At 40.9% G+C, this 12,909-nt stretch overlaps 1 long non-coding RNA gene across 1 annotated transcript in view; it reads left to right on the top strand.

Moving 5' to 3' along the window:
- Positions 1–12,909, top strand: part of LOC142601687 (uncharacterized) — a 511,869-nt gene that overhangs the window by 193,306 nt on the left and 305,654 nt on the right. The window lies entirely within an intron of this gene.

Here is a 12,909-nt window from a genome sequence, read left to right as displayed (position 1 = left end):
ATGGGAAACATGCGATTTTGACCTGTGCGCTAAAGCGGTTCAAAGAAAAGATATGCACAAAACAGGTCTTGCATTCTTCAGTAGCTTGTAAATAACATGTGACTGGCTGAATCCAGGAGATAAGGAGCTGAGAACAGACAGCCAGGGGCCTGCCAGGTGCAAGAGAAAAACAGAATAGCAGATCTTGCGGGACACATGAATTGAGTGATGATTGGGGAATAAAAGAGCCTCCCCTTTTAACAAGAAATACTGTATAATCAGGAAATTCTGTAATAAAGTTGATTCTGTACTTGCACCCTACGGAGTCTGTGCCTATTATACACCACAGTACATATTCGCCTTTCTACTCCTCCTCTCTCCATTTCCAATGCTACATGTTCCAAACACAGACAGGATGAAGATAACCTAAAACAAGAATCCCATAATTCATCCATGTTTGTGGTTTACTGTAGGCTTACTCTATCCATGGCAAAGATACCCTTCCATGCTCTTGTACAGAATCCAGCAATCCTGAAGAGATTTGTAAAATACTTGCTGTGATTTTTAAAAGTTAATAAGTCTTTTAATGCCTGAAGGGGGTAGGTTATGCATTTAGAAGGACAGCAGAAAGCCTAGGGTCTTGCATGTTGACTTCCCACTAGGGACAGAATCGTTGCTTTTCTTATTCGTACTCTAATGTGCTTCATTTAAAGCCATACTACTAATTCAGGAATGAGAAGGGTCCAATAATGTGCAGAGTGATCTTTTCCTCCAGGAATTTTAGCTCTGTGTTAACAGCAGCTTCTCAAGAATAACTCACCTTGAGTATTAACTAATCAGATCTCAGAGAACAATCCACTGATAGTGTTGACCCTCTCTTCTAAAAATTTTGCCTGATCTCAAAAATGCAGTGTAGCAATTCTGCTGAAAAATTAAAACTTGACAGAATGCTAGGAATAAGAATCAGGAAATGATTTTGTAATACTTTCAGCTCATAGCTCCTATAACAACCACAACTGAAAATCTCCCATTCAAACAAAGATATTTAATTATACACCTTATCAAATAGAGTTTGATCCTGCCCATTCTGAAATCTTTAACATCTACCACCAGTAGTCAGCTTCCTTCCTTCCTTGTGCAACCTCCATCCCTTTCCATCACTATAATGAACTGCTTTGGATACACTCCAGCACCTCAGTATCAAGGAAAAAAAAATAGCATCCAAAGAAGAGGAATAAAGCTGGTGAAAAGTCCAGAGAACAAGTCTTATGAGGAGCAGCTGAAGGAACTGGGGTTGTTTAGCCTGGAGAAAAGGAGGCTGAGGGGAGACCTTATTGCTCTCTACAACTACTTCAAAGGAGGTTGTAGCCAGGTGGGTGTTGGTCTCTTCTCCCAAGTAGCAACCACTATGACAAGAGGAAATAGCCTCAATTTGTGCCAGAGGAGGTTTAGATTTGATATTAGGAAAAATTTCTTCACTGAAAGGGTTGTCAAGCACTGGAACAGGCTGCTGGCAGAAATGGTTGAGTCACCATCTCTGGAGGTATTTAAAAGATGTGTAGATGTGGCACTTAGGAGCATATATGGTTTAGTGGTAGACTTGGCAGTGTTAGGTTGAACTCGATGATCTCCAGGGTCTTTTCCAACCTAAATGATTCTATGATTCTATGATTCTTTTCAAATCAGTCACTTACTTAAATTGCCTGAGAGAAATCTGAGCTAAAGCAGATTCAATTCCTCACCTAATTTCCAATTCAAATGCCCCTTAAAAGAGTCAGCATCAAAGAAAGGTAAGTGTGTGTGCATGCATGTGTCCATATCTGTCTGTCTTGTGTGTGATGCTGGTGGGCAAAATGGAGGCAAGCAACCTGGCACCTCAACAATGGAGACAAGAAATGACAGAAAGATGAAATTTTTTGGACTTTCCAAGGAAGCTCTTGCAAACCAAGACTTGATGAAAGATGTTGAGGGACAGCTCTGGAGTGAAATCTTAACATGGAAATCTCCAAAGCCACTAAGTTTGTTTGGGGAGCAGGAAAAGAAGAGTATATCCGATCCTGAGAGACTATAATGAATAGGAAAATGCAAAGGTTACATCAAGATACCTTTACCCTCTATCCCTGTGCTCCTTTTCTTACAGAAGAAACATTAATTTCTCTCCTGCAGCAACCAGTAGTTATTATATATTACTTTTGCTTAGGCTTTTGGGCTTGGGCCAGTTGAATTGAGGGGACTCTTGAGTACCTGGCAAGTTTGCAACAGAGATTGTTTGGAATCATGTTGATGGAAACATTATGGAATATAACTGGAAGGGTTCAACTTTTATGGGAAAACCAGGGCATTTTGGTGGAATGCTTTCATCAGCACCTCCTGCTCCATAGCATTTTCCCCAGGAAGTGCAGTGGGTGGTTTCTAATACTGCTGTTGATGAACACATACATTACATATAACTGAAGGCTGCAAAACATGCTACTACAGGATGAGTGTCCCTTACATTTAGGGAAGAACTAAGCTACGTATAATACCTCTAGCTACTGTTGCTCTTGATTCCTACCATGATCATGCATGCCACTATAGAGGCCAAAATATTCAAGAAAATTCTTAATTTCATTCAAGGACTCCAAGTGCCTAAGCTCAATTCATGCAAAGATAGTTACAAGTTACTACCAGAGAGAAAAAAACAGGTGATTAATAGTCGCATGTTCATGACAAGAGTACATGAAAAATTACTCAAATTTTAACAGGACCAATAGCTACTCAGAGTAACCTCTGGCAGATTCCTGTATTCCCTATTTTTTTAACCATGATCTGCTGATATTTCAATGACATGGCAAAGCATGGAAGAAAAGTGGATTCCCTTCCCCATGAAGACATGCTTCTTTAAATAGTTTTCACTAGCTTCTTTTCCATGTGCTAGAGCTGGTTGTTAATTTTGGTTGGTTATTCATCTGGGATCCTTCTCTGTTCCTGTTTCCTTCTTACCCTTGGGAAAAGTACACTATAACCCTGGCTACATTCTTATCACTTTTGTGATATTAATGTTTGCATTACTGGGAGAAAGTCAATGTTTTTCTTGTCTTTCTTCTCCACAGGAAATAAAAAATGTTATTTATTTTTCTTTTGTCCCTTATATCTCTTTCCATGGCATATTTCAATTCCATATTCTTCACTGTAGAAATGGATGTGTTCGAAATTCAACTGGAAACTCTGTCACAGCCTAAAAAGTTGATTCTGATATCATTTTAATACCTAAGAACACAAAGGTGTAAAATTCATAGGAATCCTGACTTGTATCTTAATACATTCTGTGACACATTAATGGCTTAGATTGTACTTACCAAGTAACTGTTGGAATTTCCTTTAGTGAATTCTTAATTTCATTACATATATATATTTATATAAAATTTACATGTAGTTAAAATTCTGTTCCAAAATATTTATTTGATCTGTGGACTGCATTCTGCATTTCAGAAATGAACCTTGCAGAATGATAAATATTATTTAAGATTCAGGCAGAACCTTATAGGTGAAAGAATAAATATTCATATTGAAACATATGAGCAAATAGGATCTTCTTGAGTGTGTAGCAGCAACAGGTTAGATTTGTAATACTTTAATACTCATGCTGGGGCCAAATGTTGTGGTCCAGCCTATCTCTGTTATGGATCTATTTTCCTTGATTTTGATCTGGGGAAGAGAGCCTGGGAATCAGAAAAAAATAAGGTAAAAGTGAAAGGAACACCTAACTTAAGGAAAAAATAGTATTCTGTGTGATGGGAGTTTTTGTTATAGGTCTGGAACTGCTCTGCCAAAAGGACTGAAAATTTCACGGGATGTTCCCCTGCAGGCAAACACAACCCAAATTCTCAAAAAAAGCTTCAGTTGGCATCCACATAAGGACTGACCCAATATAAAAGCTGAATTGTCAACTAGTACAGAGCAAGAGAAGGCAACTTCTATAGCACTTTATAGCACAAGCTTCTATAGCACAACACCCTTTATCTTAAGGAGAGTATGGGGCAAATATGACCAGATTGTCATGATGCTTTGATTTCTCCTGGAAACTGCATGGTCTTTTCAGGATGCTGCTTATCCACCTTGTGAATATTAGTCTACGAATCTCTGCTAAGCTCTGAAAGCACACAACAGGCCTTCAATCTAAGGAGAACTATGCTCGTCTTCTCCTCCCCTCCAACACACACAGCTATGAGAGGACAGTTGACTATCTAGTTTTACCGTAGTTAATTGCTTCTCTCTGTGGGGAAAGTCAGGCAAGTTTCTGCAGCTGTAAATCAGAGTTGACATCAGCCATCTGGTTCCTCAGTCCTTTCTCGTTCAATGGCACATGCCTTCCATTAATTGTTCCAAGGCCATTTTTATTTTTCATTAGCCCCTGCTTTTAAGCAGATGGTTTGAAACAAATCTATTCAATAATATATATAAATTTTCAGGCAAGCAAAGGCTGTGAGAATGACTGACACTACCAAAGGGAATAATCAACTTCACGCTGATGTAGGCATTAATATTTCTGTTCCTTTGGACTGGGCAGTTTTTCTCTTTGAGTCCCTTGTGACTGTGCTACATCTTCCTGCAGAAGGCCTCTACTTGTGTGCTAGTCTGAATTCTGCCCTTTTTTTTGAATATTACCAGAACTAAATTAATTCCTTACTCAGTACCTGAACTTGCTTAATTTTGCCAGAAACCTCAATCACTCTGCTTTAAGTTCTGATTCCCCTTTCCAAATAATTTAAGTAGAGGTGATAGGAAGAGTTTACCTTTAAAAGTATCATTGTAATTTTCAGAGAGCAGACAACAGGAAAATATTTTCACTTGCCTTTTTACTTTCCTGCTACATTCATCACTGTTTTTACTAGCTTTCTAAACCCCTAGTGCTTTTGCTACAATGTTCCTTCATAAACCAAAATGCAGATCAACTGGAAACAGGACATGGTTAAACTGAAAGTAACAAATTTCTTGATGCAGTAGCAGATGGCTAATCAGGTGATATCACTGCAGGAGTGAGTTATATACCACTGGTATGAGCACCCGTAGCTTTGTACCCAAGCTTTGAATAAGAAATGGCAAGCACTGTGCCTTTATGTTTATCTTCTGACTGTAAGCACAAGATAGGCATTTGCCAGTACAGGTTCTGCTTTGAACTAGGGATTCAATACTCAGGTAAAAAGACTGAAGTGCAAATTTTGGCAGTATGGTTGTGATTTTTTTTTATTTTTTATTTTTTTTTAACAGCAGTTGGACTGTGTGACTGGTATTATATTGGGGGAAGGGAGCAGGAAGATCATTGTGAATGTGTCTGCTACAGAAGTCCATGATTCAAAGACAACTGAGCTTGTGCTCAATGTGCTCATCCTGACTCTGAATGTAGAGTACTCATGCAGTCATGGCTCTGCACCTGTGTAGAAATGTGGTCTTACTAACACATGAGAGTGGCTCACAGTAGAAGGTCAATCTAGTCCAGTAACCTCGTTTTCATCCTGGGGGCTCCTGATCAGCAGCAGATATTTGCAGAATATGAAAAAAGAGAGGAAAGGAAAGATTCTTGCTAGGATCTGGTGAAAAGCTTCATTACTTCTGCTGTTTAATCCACTCTCCATGCATAGTACTGTGCTATCCTGTGCTGCATGAATATGGTTATAATAACCTTTTTCTGCTTACTACTTATTTGTCATTTCTTTGTTTTCCAAGTTTTGCTTGTATTGTGTTTTCACAACAGGGATATGTTTGCCATCAGGATCTGATGAAAATATAATTGTCTTTTGGAAGAGCTCTGTATTCTATTACTACAGCTAGGTATGCTGTTGCTTCTTTCTCCTGTGCTTCTAGTCCAGCTGGGATCCAGGAATACACATCGAGATCTTTTCAACAGAGAAGAGACAAATTAATTTTCTGCTACCAGTCCAAATTATTGGTGTAGAAGTCATTTAAATACCAGGCCCATCTCCATTGTGGAGGAGGAGTGGTTAATGCAAACACAAACATGTCAGTTTCATTCTTCTCATAAAAAATCCTGTTCTTTAGAATACATCTGGGTGAAGTAGAGGGTAGGAGTTTTCCAGAAGGTGATAAATCAAAACTTGGGCTACATCACACTTGTGCACATAGAAAGCTTTGGGTTGGAAGTTCCAACCCCTCCACTATGAGCAGGGACACCTTCCACTAGATCAGGTTGCTCAAAGCTCCACCTAACCTGACTTTGAACACTTCCAATGATGAGACATCCACAACTTCCCTGGGTAATCTGTTCTAGCGTCTCACCACCCTTATTGTAAAGAATTTTTTCCTTAAGTCCAATCTAAATCTACCCTCTTTCAATTTTACACTGTTGCCCCTTGTCCTGTCACTACATTGACTGTAACTCTTTAGATGCAGCCATCCAGCCAAGTCCTTATCCATGTAACAGTCCATCCATCAAACCATATTTCTCCAATTTAGAGGTAAGAATGTTGGGGCACCATTTCAAAAGCCTTATAGAAGTCTATGTAGATGACATCCATAGCTCTTCCCTTGCCTACTGATACAGTCACTCTGTTGTAGAAGGGCACCAGATTAGTCAGGCATGATTTGCCCTTTGTGAAGCCCTTTTGGTTGTTTCTAATCAGCTCCCTGTCTTCATATGTTTCAACACATCCTCCAGGAGCCAGGAGGATCTATTCCATGATCTTACCTGGCATAGAGGTGAGGCTGACTGCTTGGTACTTCCCAGGGTCTTCCTTTTTACCCTTTTTAAAAATGGATGTGAAGTTTCCCTTTCTCCAGTCACCGGGGACTGACTGCCATGACTTTTCAAATATGAGGGAGAGTGGTCTGACAGCTATACCAGCCAATTCCCTCAGGACCCTAGCACTCAGGATCCCATGGACTTATGTATGTTCAGGTTCCTCAGGTGGTCTTGAACTCGACCTTTTCCTACAATCGAAGAGGATGGGATCAAACTCTCATCCTCACAGCCAGGGTGAAAGGGAAAAACTTACTTGGACAAGCAATATTTCATTCTGCCACTCTCTGCAAGGTCCTTTTCTGCTCATAACATGCAAATGCAGAATATCCCTTCCATATCATATTCCCAAGAGCACATTTTCTGTGCCTCCTGTGAAATTATATTGTAAAAACTGCCATGATGATAATATGAAGACACAATCATGATGACATTGATAAGGACCTGAAGAGGCAAGGTTGTGGGCTGAGACGAGAAAAGTGAAATTATTTGCAATGGGACACAGAAGGCTCCTCTAAACAACACAAACTGAGAAGTGATTGGTTAATATTTCAGCTTGAAGGAAGGATTCAGTCTATGATAATACACAATCAATGATATATCACTGCTGTTCTATGATACTGTATTAGCTAATGATAATAGTCTCTCTATGCAGAAATCTAATATCTTCCTCATTTTTGTTGGAACATTAGTTTTGATAGGGTCAAGGATTTATTATACATAGGATAGAATGGGAGTGACTGCATTTTGGCACTCATACTGCAAGGATGAAGGGCCCTGTGCAGCCAGAGGCTCTGTGTGCAATTGTGTGTAGGGTAGATCCCATGAACTTATTATGTGAGTGCGAGACAAGTTTTATGTCTCAGTATACATGTGGCATCAAACTTACAGTGCTAGTCATAGCACTCTTCAAATTTCACACCAAAGCCTTGAACCCCAGAAGAGGATCCCTTGTACTGGTAAGGCCAAAATGTAGCATTTTAGGAGTCACTGAGGGAATTTGTTTATTTAAATGTATGGAGAGAATTTTATTACTCTCAGAGACTGGTACTTATAGATATCCAGGACTGAAAAAACAGACACTGTTTTGAGAAAAATGCCGAAGACTTCCTGCACGGTCTTTGATGTCCAGAATATGTATAGCCTGCAATGGGCTTTGGATAAATCCATCTGCCCCCCTGATGTTGTACCTGTTTCCCTCAGCTGCTTGTTTGTTGGTTTGCTTTTTTTTTTCTTTAAAAGTTGTTTCTTTTTCTTTTTCTTTTCATTAAAGAAGCTATGGGGGTGCTGGAGATGATACATAATTGCTCTACTGGACAACCTCAAAGGCAGAGAACCAATGAGCTGTACAGATGTGGTTTACAGTTTGAGTCATGCTCCCTTTCATGCCTACTGAGAGGACCACTTGTGTTAAAAATACTGTTGCTCCACCTATCCAAAACTGGGCTGGAAAACACCATCAGGTTAGACAGCTCTGAGCTAAAGAAAAAAAAAGTAGTTAAAAAGCCTGTATTAAAAAAAAAAAAAAAAATATGTATAGGCTTTTCTCTCTTTTTCAATCCCTGGATATCAGAAGCTCTTGTGAGACATTGCTTAATACCTCTTCTGCTCAAATACAGTGGACTTTTAAGTTCGTAGAGTTCTCTGTTTTCAAGGAAGTGATCAAGTTGTACTAGATACCACTTTTTGGTGTGTTACAAATTGGCAGAGCCAGGCCCAGCTCACTGCTGCTTCCTTAACTGGTCTTGTTTATCTCTCAGCTCACGTTATAGTGCCTGGTGGATGATGAAGTAAAAACATTATGATACAAAAATTCATCAGCACCAAAGCTCCCTATGTACTCCATGTATGTACGCACATACCCACAGATGCTTTTGGTTTTATGGGTGGGGTCTCATCTTCATGTGTCATTGCAGAAGGGCGTGAGGATTTATTGCCACTTGGCATCAAAATCTTTGAAAGTAGCCACCTAAACAACTGAGCGCCCACTCCTGCTCTGATCTATATTAACCACTGGCTTCACTGCCTGTTCCCACAATGATTTTTGCACTTACTTGGAGCCTTGTAGTCTCTATGACAACAATAGAAATAATGTGTGACATAGTTTGTGTTGCTGGGCACTCTGCTGCTGCTCTGCCTAGCCTACCTAGGGGGTGACGAACCTGCCTTAGACGTATGTATTTCATCCTTCAATAAGGACAAAGATGTCTTTGATGGGTGACCTGTATTTGTGCACTGACTGAGATGTGTCTCATTATAACATTCTGAGGGATGAGGGATGACTCATCTTAAAAAGAAGTGATTCATGCTGCTTTAGAAGTAACTTCTACTCAACTTCCCACGCATTTTCAGAAAACTGATGTTCTCCCCATCTTGTAGATGTGTGAAAGTATGGGTGCAAGCTGATATTTTAACACCCTCATGAGCCAGAGCAACAGGTGATTATTCATCCTTTTTGAAGGGTGTTCATCTTTGTTCTCCTATTGGCAAGAGGCATCTGATACTTCCAGGAAAGACTGTCATATGGAAAACATCATCAGTAAATCTCCCATTCTTCTTAGTAGCAGGAAGGTCCCAGTTTAAATGCTGTTCTAGTTTTGGGCTTTGCTCTTCATAAAAGGCACAGGATGCCATAGAGGATGACAGAAGATCTTCAAAAACATCCCAGGAGCCTGAAAGACCTGAGCTGATAAAGTCTAAATTCTGTACAAAAAGGAGTAATGATAATCGTCTTCAAAATATGTAAAAGAGCAAGAGAATAGACTTCTTTGTTCATTAGGGATGGGACAAGTATTTGCAGGCTGCAATTACAGTGAGAGAAATTTCACCTGAATATTATCAAAAAACTTTAGTTCCAGGAACATCATCACAAGCAATAAGCTATAGGATGTAGGAGGGGAGAGACATTGATGGTTTTTAAGTTGATAGTAGACATATATCTGTTGGGAGGGATGGCTCTAGAGATATTAGGGAGCTCTTCATGGTTCAGCCTTATTTTTGTGGACTCCTTTGTCCAGTTTTTGATGCAGTCAATAAGATGATAAATTTACTCACCTCTGAGGCTTCCTTTCAAGGACCTGATGTTTTGACATTCTTTGGTTTCCAGAACCTCCATGACAGCTGTTCTTCAGTAAACATGCTAGATGTTATTCAGACAAGACAGGTGTGGGACAAATACTGTACTGTTGTTCAGCACTTTTCAGCCAAAGATCCTAAAGCAATTCATCCTCAAATTGCAGAAAGGGAAAGTAAAGAACATGGAGATGGAGCGAATTGTCCAGCATGACCCACAAAGCTATAAATACAAGCAGGAACTGGTTTTAGTCTGCTAAGATGTAGTCTTGCCCATTAGACCTTCATGTAGTGTAGTCTGAGGATAGGGCTGCAGTATAAAAGAGGGAGCTAGACGAATTGACCACATAGGTATAGCGATCAACTCCTGGCTGGATGCCAGGTGCCCGCCAAAGCCACTCTATCACTGCCCTCCTCAGCTGGACAGGGGAGAGAAAATATAATGAAAGGCTTATGGGTCTGAGATAAAGGACAGGGAGATCACTCACCATCATGGGCAAAACAGACCTGACTTGGGGAAAATTGATTTAGTTTACCAATCAAATCAGAGTAGGATAATGAGAAATAAACCCAAATCTTTAAAACACCTCCCCCCACCCCTCCCATCTTCACTCCCGATTTCTCTATCTGCTCCCCCCTCAGTGGCACAGGGGGAGAGGGAATGGGGGTTATGGTCAGTTCATCACATGTTGTCTCTGCCACTCCTTCCTCCTCAGGGGGAGGACTCCTCACACTTTTCTTCTGCTCCATCATCGGGTCCCTCTCCCACAGGAGGCAGTCCTCCATGAACTTCTCCAATGTGAGTCCTTCCTACGGGCTGCAGTTCTTCATGAACTGCTCCAGCGTGGGTCTCTTCCACAGGGTGCAGTCCTTCAGGAACAGACTGCTCCAGCATGGGTCCCCCACAGGGTCACAAGTCCTGCCAGCAAACCTGCTCCAGCGTGGGCTCTTCTCTCCATGAGGCCACAGGTCCTGCCAGGAGCTTGTTCCAGCACAGGCTTCCCATGGGGTTCCAGCCTCCTTCAGGTGCCTCCACCTGCTCCGGCATGGGGTCCTCCATGGACTGCAGGAGAATCTCTGCACCCCAATCATCCTCCATGATGGGGGTCAGCCTGCCTCACCATGGTCTTCTCCACGGGCTGCAGGGGAATCTCTGCTCCAGTGCCTGGAGCACCTGCTACCCCTCCTTCTTCACTGACCTTGGTGTCTGCAGGGTTGTTTCTTTCACATCTTCTCACTCATCTCTCTGGCTGCGGTTGCTGTTGTGTAGGAACTTCTTAAGTATGTTATCCCAGAGGCTCTACCATGGTCACAGATGGGCTTGGGCTCGGCCTTGGCCAGTGGTGGGTCCGTCTGGACACAGGGGAAACTTTAGCAGCTTCTCACAGAAGCCACCCCTGTAGCCTGCCCCCAACTTTTCCACACAAACCCAATACATGCTATCAAGACTTATTCCCAGAAGGAATCTTACCAACATGTATAAATACCTGATGGGGAGGCTAAAGAAGATGGAACAAGACTCTTATCAGAGGTATCCAGTGACAGGACAAGAGGCACAAATCAAAACACAGAAAATTTTCTGTAAACATAAGAAAAAACTTATTTACCCTAAGGTTAATCAAACATGGGAACAGACTGCATAGAGAGAATGTGTAAGCTCCATTTTTGGAGATACTCAAAACCTGATTGGATACAGTGCTGGGCAATCTACTTTAGCTGATCCTGCTTTGTGCAGGTGGGGTTGACTACATGATCTCCAAATGTCCCTTCCCACAAATATCCTTTGATTCTCCGAAGTGGTTTTGGCACTGTTTTTTGCAAATGGAGGTGTTTCTGGCTTCTTAATTCTCTCTGCCTTTCCTTTATATATTTCTGTATTATTTAGATTTTTTGTGGTCGTCTGGGTATGGTAGATGGTTATATTTATTCTGGTGAATTTTCCAACCCTTTGTACCTTCAAGTTGCTTTTGATGGTCTGTTGTTGTGACTATAATAAAGTCTTTTGAGGCCCTGGAATATATGACATGAAATGGATGCTTTTAGTTGCTGGCTTCACCACAAGGCCATTGCTAAGCAGGAACAAATATCTTGTGTTTGGTAAATTAGAAATTATTAAAAGGCTGTACATGACGGCCATGCCCTGAGCTCACTCTTTGTCAGTAATACTGTTTGAAAGTGATGAATGACATATGCATCTGAGCATACGGAGGAAGCTCTTTGTGAATATCGATATTTCTCTCTTCCATGAATCAGTGCACACTGCCCTGGTGCTCAGTGGGAACAAATACCAGCCTCCACAGTCTCAAATGCAATTCTGGGCTGGCTGCTTGTGATAATTTCCCTCCAGCTGACAGCCTTTAGGACAGAGAATAACATCAATACATGAAAGAGCTGAAAGTTTTGTCATCTTCAAATCCAAGGTAGTTGAATCAGTTAGGGCCAATCCAGCCAGGTGACTAGAATGGCATGTCTGTTTGTCAGAGACACTTTCTGGCAGGCTGTTAGCTTCAGCTGGGACTACAGGAACAGTGTGGAAAAAGAGTTTGTTTGTTGTCAGTGATAAAGTTGAGTGGCCACCACGTTGGCTGGAGCCAGCACACTTGTAAGGTGCTAAGCGCATGAGCAAGGGGGGCACTAGTTAAACCCAGTACAGAACTGCATTGTGTGGGGTTGTTGAGTCCTTCAATAACCACATTTTCCTCTCCTCAGCTTTTTACATAAGCCTTCTAACAACTGGAAACTGGAATTGTTTCCCCATTAGAGAACTTAATCTATAACATTAGACTGACAGTAAATGAAATTAATTTGTTGTATGTGTTAAATTCAGATCAAAAGCCCATTGTGATCAATTGAAAGATTTCTGTTGATTTCAGCACACTTTGGATCACACCCTTTAAACTGTAGCACACTAGACACCAGGGACTCATTCAGGGATTTATCTAGTGGAAGTAAAAGAAAACAAACCATATAGTTTTTTTATAAATCACACATAAAAGGATAAAGTTATTTGTTACTGATCTTGAAAGAACTGATCTGCATTTGCTCAAGATTTTGTATATAAGAGATAAAATACATTCCCATACCTGTGGAAAGAAGTTGCTGACCTGAAAAATTGCTAATGA

The sequence above is a fragment of the Balearica regulorum genome, chromosome 4 (genome assembly GCF_011004875.1).
Source record: "Balearica regulorum gibbericeps isolate bBalReg1 chromosome 4, bBalReg1.pri, whole genome shotgun sequence".
NCBI lineage: Eukaryota > Metazoa > Chordata > Aves > Gruiformes > Gruidae > Balearica > Balearica regulorum.
Note: the sequence above shows the minus strand (reverse complement) of the source record. Positions and strands in the feature narration are given on the sequence as shown.